The sequence below is a fragment of the Penaeus vannamei genome, chromosome 38 (assembly GCF_042767895.1).
Source record: "Penaeus vannamei isolate JL-2024 chromosome 38, ASM4276789v1, whole genome shotgun sequence".
NCBI lineage: Eukaryota > Metazoa > Arthropoda > Malacostraca > Decapoda > Penaeidae > Penaeus > Penaeus vannamei.
This window is the reverse complement of record NC_091586.1, coordinates 20,347,167-20,352,997: the sequence shown is the minus strand read 5'-3', so window position 1 is coordinate 20,352,997 and position 5,831 is coordinate 20,347,167.

The window sequence follows — 5,831 nt, the reverse complement described above, 5'->3', positions numbered from 1 at the left end:
AAACAAAAACAAAAACAAAGGGAAGGAGATAAAAACAATGATGTACAAAGAAAATGACAATGATAAAGATAACAAATTTAACGACTTTGTTATCTTTATTAACCCTCTCTCCTAAACACACAAGCGCAAAAACAAAGAAATGCAAAAACAAACGAAGAAACACGAAATCAACGAAAACAAACAAACACAAACGAATAAACACATGAAATCGAACGAAAACGAACAAAGAAACACGAAAACAAATGAAGAAACACGAAATCGAACGATAACGAACAAAGAAACACGAAACCCAATCAAACAAACGAAATCGAACGAAAACAGACAAAGAAACAAACGAACACGAAATCAAACAAAGAAAAAAATCAATCGAAAACGAAAATAGAAACGCGAAACCAATCAATACAAATCCACGAAATCAAACAGAACAAACAAAACAATCAAAAACAAAGAAAAACCCACGAAATCAAACGACAATAAACACGAAAACAAACAAAAAACAAAGAAAAACCAAACGAAATCAAACGAAAACAAAGAAAAACCAAACGAAATCAAACGAAAACAAAGAATCACACGAAATCAAACAAAAACAAACACAAATCAAACAAAAACAAACACAACCAAAGAACAACACCAAAGCAAATACAACAACAAAACCCTCTAACCCCCTGAACAAATAACTCATCCCAGAGGAGTCAAAAACGAGTATCTTAAACGAGCATTTATCTTTAAAAAGGGATAATTTAACAACGTAAAGCACTGGTCTCCGCAAACAATGACACTTTGGTATAATTGGTTTGTTTTCAAGTCGGGTAATTTTGGTTTCGCAAATGGCAGAGGTTGAAATTCTTTGCGTGTGTTGTCTCTCTCTCTCTCTCTCTCTCTCTTTCTGTTTTTGTTTTATTTCTTTTTTTCTTTTTTTTCTCTCTCTCTTTCTGTTTTTGTTTTATTTCTTTTTGTCTTTTTTTTCTCTCTCTCTCTTTCTGTTTTTGTTTTATTTCTTTTTTTCTCTTTTTGTGTTTGGGGTTATCGAAGGTGGTTTGTTTGTAATTTTTTTATGTGTTTGTAATTTCTGTCTGGTTGTCTGTTTTTTGTTTGTTGGGTGTTTGTTTCTGTCTTTATGGTTCTCGTGTTTGTTTATATCTGTTTATCTAGGTTTGTCTGTGTATGTATATCTATCTGCTCTATTTTCTCTTTCTTTCTTTCTTTGTATCTATCTCTCTCTTCCTTTTTTCTTTCTCTCTCTCTCTCTTTCTTTTTCTCTCTCTTGGTCTCTTGCTGTCTCTCTCTCTGTCTCTCTGTCTGCCTCTCTATCTGTCTGTCTGTCTCTGTCTCTCTCTCTCTCTCTCTGTCTCTGCCTCTCTCTCTCTCTATCTATCTATCTCTGTCAATCATCAAACTCTTTTCTTTCTCCTTTTCTATGCTCATTTCTTATCGTTCTTTCTTCTCACTCACCTTAACCTCAACCCAGCTCTTAAATAATTCCTTCCCCGCTATTTCTTCTCCCAACGCCTCTTCCCCTCCCCCTTCCCCACCCTCGCCCTCTCCCCCAAATCTCTACCCCTCTCTTTCCACTCTTCTCCTTTCTTTCCCTTCCTTTCTTACCTTCCTTCAGTTTTATCTCTCCCTCCATTCGCCGGTCTCTCAATTTCCCCTTCCAGCTAAGCTCCCCACATTCCCCCTCTCTTTCCAACTCCCCCTCCCCCACCAATCCCCACTCCTTCCCTCCCCTTCCACCCCCTCCACATACTCATGAATCCCCCCAACCCTAAACCCACCTTTACCCCCATCAACATCCCCTTCCCCCACATACTCATAAAATCCCCCCTCTCCCTCACCCCCTCCTCTTCCCCATCATCCTTATACCCTACCCCCCCCCCTCTCTCACCACCCAACCCCCTACCCCTCCCACCCTCACCCCCCGCACCCACCAACCCCCTTCCCCCAACCCCCTTCCCTTACCCCCCCCCGCCCCATCCCAACCCCCTCCCCCGCACCCCCACCAAACCGCCCTTCCATCAGCCAACACGACCGATAATTCTCGGTTCGCCAAGACCTGGTTACACGCCGCCTAATTCGGGCGCGGTCTTTCCCTGTTCCGGGGGGGGGGCGGGGGGTGGGGGTGGGGGTGGGGTGTGGCGGGTGGGGTGGGTTGGGATGGGGTGGGGCGTGGGGGGCGGGGAGGAAACCTGGTGATGAGGCGATTGGAAGAATTTCCTTTATGGGCGGGGGTTGGGGGTGGGGGTGGGGTGGGGGGGTGGGGGTGAGGGGTGTTGAGGTTGTAATAAAAAATAAAAGAAAATGTTTGTATTGGTGTAGTTAATAATGAAAGCAAGTCAAGGTTGTAGTCCATGAAAAACATGTATTAATATTTTTGCACAAATATAGTAGAGAATGATAGTAAATGAAGATTTTATGCAATGAAAAGATGTCAATAAAAAGTGTTTGTATAAATAAAGCAAAGAATGAGAGAAAATTAAGGTTCTCTTCCATAAAAAAAAGTCTGTAAAAGTATAAATGAAAGAAAGAGTTTATATATATATATAAAAAAAATATATATATATTTATAGCAAACCCCTTAATAATATATTTCGTAAGCTTTATCATACCCCTTTCTGTCCCTTCTTTATTTTCCTTTATCTTATTCTAAATAAAGAGAAAAGAAAAAGCAATTACCTCTTTCTCATCTTTCTCTCGTTTTTCTTTTTGAAAAACGTTTATGAGAGAATAAATTTGCATCATTTTTTATTTTTTCCTTTCATTTTGGTTCAAGAAATTTTTTTTTTTAATATAAACGATGTGATTTGCAAAATTATCTGCTTGAGGTTAATTACTTCATCAATTTGATTAAAGGATGCCTGGGTTTATTTCCGTTTCTTTATGGTCGCTTTCTTTATGTTTAAATGAATAAGCGGGAAAATGTGTTGTTTATTCTTGTTTTGCTATGTGGTGTGACGTATAGATGAACATATACGATAGTAATTATAATATTATTAAGTATATAAAGCTGCTCTTATGAGAATACTGAATATATATTGCAGTTATCGCATACTACAGTTATTATATTTACCAAACATCTGTTATTCTATTACTTAACATACTAAGCACTTAAAACATTATAAAACACATGTGACACTCATTACGTCACTAATATTTTGATTATAAAAAAAAAAACAAATTATTTTTTTTACAATACATACGACTATAATCATAAAAAAATATTACCAATAACAACACCAACAACAACATTAAGCCAAAAGAACAGACACGAACAACAACAATAACAACAATAAATCGCCAAAACCTTCTGCTAAAATTTCGACGCCGCAACACTCCATTGCACAAATGACCCAGGTTTCATAACGGTGGTTTGGGATAAGGTCAGATGAGGTCACGTGATAAACGAAGGCAAGCATTAAAGTTCATGTTCACCACAAGGAGGTTAATTGACCTTAGTGGCTGGTATGTTTTTATTAAGGCGATATTGAGGGAGGTTGGTGTTTATATATGAAAGGCATTAGTGTATTGTGCCTTCGTGTTGTGTTTTGATACTTCTGAAAATGTGGTTATGGGATAAAAGTATGCGGATGGGGTATGTTAATGTGCCTTGATATGTAATTTCTCTTTCTATCTGTCTCTCTCTTTCTATCTGTCTCTCTCTTTCTCTTTCTCTCTCTCTCTCTCTCTCTCTCTCTCTCTCTCTCTCTCTCTCTCTCTATATATATATATATATATATATATATATATATATATATATATGTATATATATATATATATATATATATATATATATATATATATATATATATATATATATATATATATATGTGTGTGTGTGTGTGTGTGTGTGTGTGTGTGTGTGTTTGCGTGTGTGTGTGTGTGTGTGTGTGTGTGTGTGTGTGTGTGTGTGTGTGTGTGTGTGTGTGTGTGTGTGTGTGTGTGTGTGTGTGTATGTGTACACACACACACACAAAGGGGAGGAAGAAAAGGAGAGAAGGAGAGGGGGAAAGAGCGTGGAAGGGAAGAAGAGAGAGAGGGAGAGAGGGAGGGAAAAAGGGAGGGAGGGAGGGAAGGAAGGAGGGAGGGAAGGAAGGAGAGAGGCCGGGAAGGAGGGAAGGAGAGAGGGAGGGAGGAAGGGAAGGAGAGAGGGAAAGAGGGAAAGAGGGAAAGAGGAAAAGAGGAAAAAGAGAGAAAGAGAGAAAGAGAGAAAGAGAGAAAGAGAGAAAGAGAGAAAGAGAGAAAGAGAGAAAGAGAGAAGAGAGAGAAAGAGAGAAAGAGAGAAAGAGAGAAAGAGAGAGAGAGAGAGAGAGAGAGAGAGAGAGAGAAGAGAGAGAGAGAAAGAAAGAAGAAGAAAGAGAAAGAGAAAGAAGAAAGAGAAGAAGAAGAGAAAGAGAAAGAGAGAGAGAGAGAGAAAGAGAAAGAGAAAGAGAGAGGGAAAGAGACAGAGAAAGAGACAGAGAAAGAGAGAGAGAGAGAGCGATAGAATATCAGCGCACATTCACATTTACAATTCCAATACTTTTATCATTTCCATATTCATATATCTCTTCCTTCTCGAAAATTCGAAATACAAATACACTAAAACTGCTGCAATCACTCATCATTATCTTCGCCATTATAACCATCGCTAATAATACCACCACCATCATTGTTATCATTTCTATACTCATAACTATAATCGTAATTATGAATGAGATAAAAATGAGTGAGAAGGTCGAGCCAAAGAGAGATACAGAAATATCCTTTTTTTTTGCGCTCAAATTTTGTGACGAAAATTAGCGCTTCTCTTTTTTATTACGACTAACCCCTCCTTCCCTCTCTCTCTCTGTCTGTCTGTCTGTCCCATCCCTTTCTCTTTTAGTCTTTTGCATTTCTTCTGTCCTCTTTCGTTTTTGTATGTTTGTCTGTCTGTCTCTCTTTCTTTCTCTATCTCTCTCTCCCTTTCTAACTCCCTCCCTTTTCCTCCCTCTCTTTTTCTCTCTCTCTCTTCCTGCCTCTCTCTCTCTCCCTCTCTCCCTCCCTCCCTCCATCTCTCCCTCCTCCCCCTCTTTCTCTCTCTTTCCCTCCTTCCCTCCCTCCCTCCCCCTCTCTCTTCCTCTCTTTCTTACTACTTTCTTTGTGGTCTCTCGACTCACGCAAGCGCTCACTCTATCGCAGCGTGAAGTGGGAGGAGCCATGTCATTCTGGACGTACGGTGTCTTCATTTTGTGCGTGTGTGTACATTTTTTTTTCTCTCTTTTTCTCTCTCTCTCTATTTTACCTTTTTTTTCTCTCTTTTCTCTCTTTCTCTCTCTATTTTGCTTTTCACTTTCTCTCTCTTTCTTTTTTTTTTTTTTTTTTTTTTTAAGAAATCGGTATTTACTACCACTGTACATTTTTTTTCTTTTTTTTTCTCTCTCTTTCTCTCTCTATTTTGCCTTTCACTTTCTCTCTCTTTCTTTTTTAAGTAATCGGTATTCACTACCATTATGAAGAGTATAATTGTTCTCTGTCTGTCTGTGACTGTCTGTCAGTCTGTCTGTCTGTCTGTCTCTCTACCTCTTTGGATCTCTCTCACTTTTCCTTTTTATTTTCCCTCCTTTCTTCCTTATTCCTCTCCTTCCACCTCCTCGATTCTCTTCTCTCTCTTTCATCCACTGCTACTCCCCCTATCCTTAACCCCCCTTCCGTGGGAAAAGAAGGGGGAGTGGGGGAGGGAGTAAGGAAGGGAGGAGGAGGGTAAATAGGAAGTAGGGGAAATTATGGGACGAAGGAGGGAGGGTGGGGAGGAAGAGGACGGGAGAAGAAGGGGAAGGGGTGGGGAAGGAGGGAAGGAGGGAGAGAGGAGGAGAGAC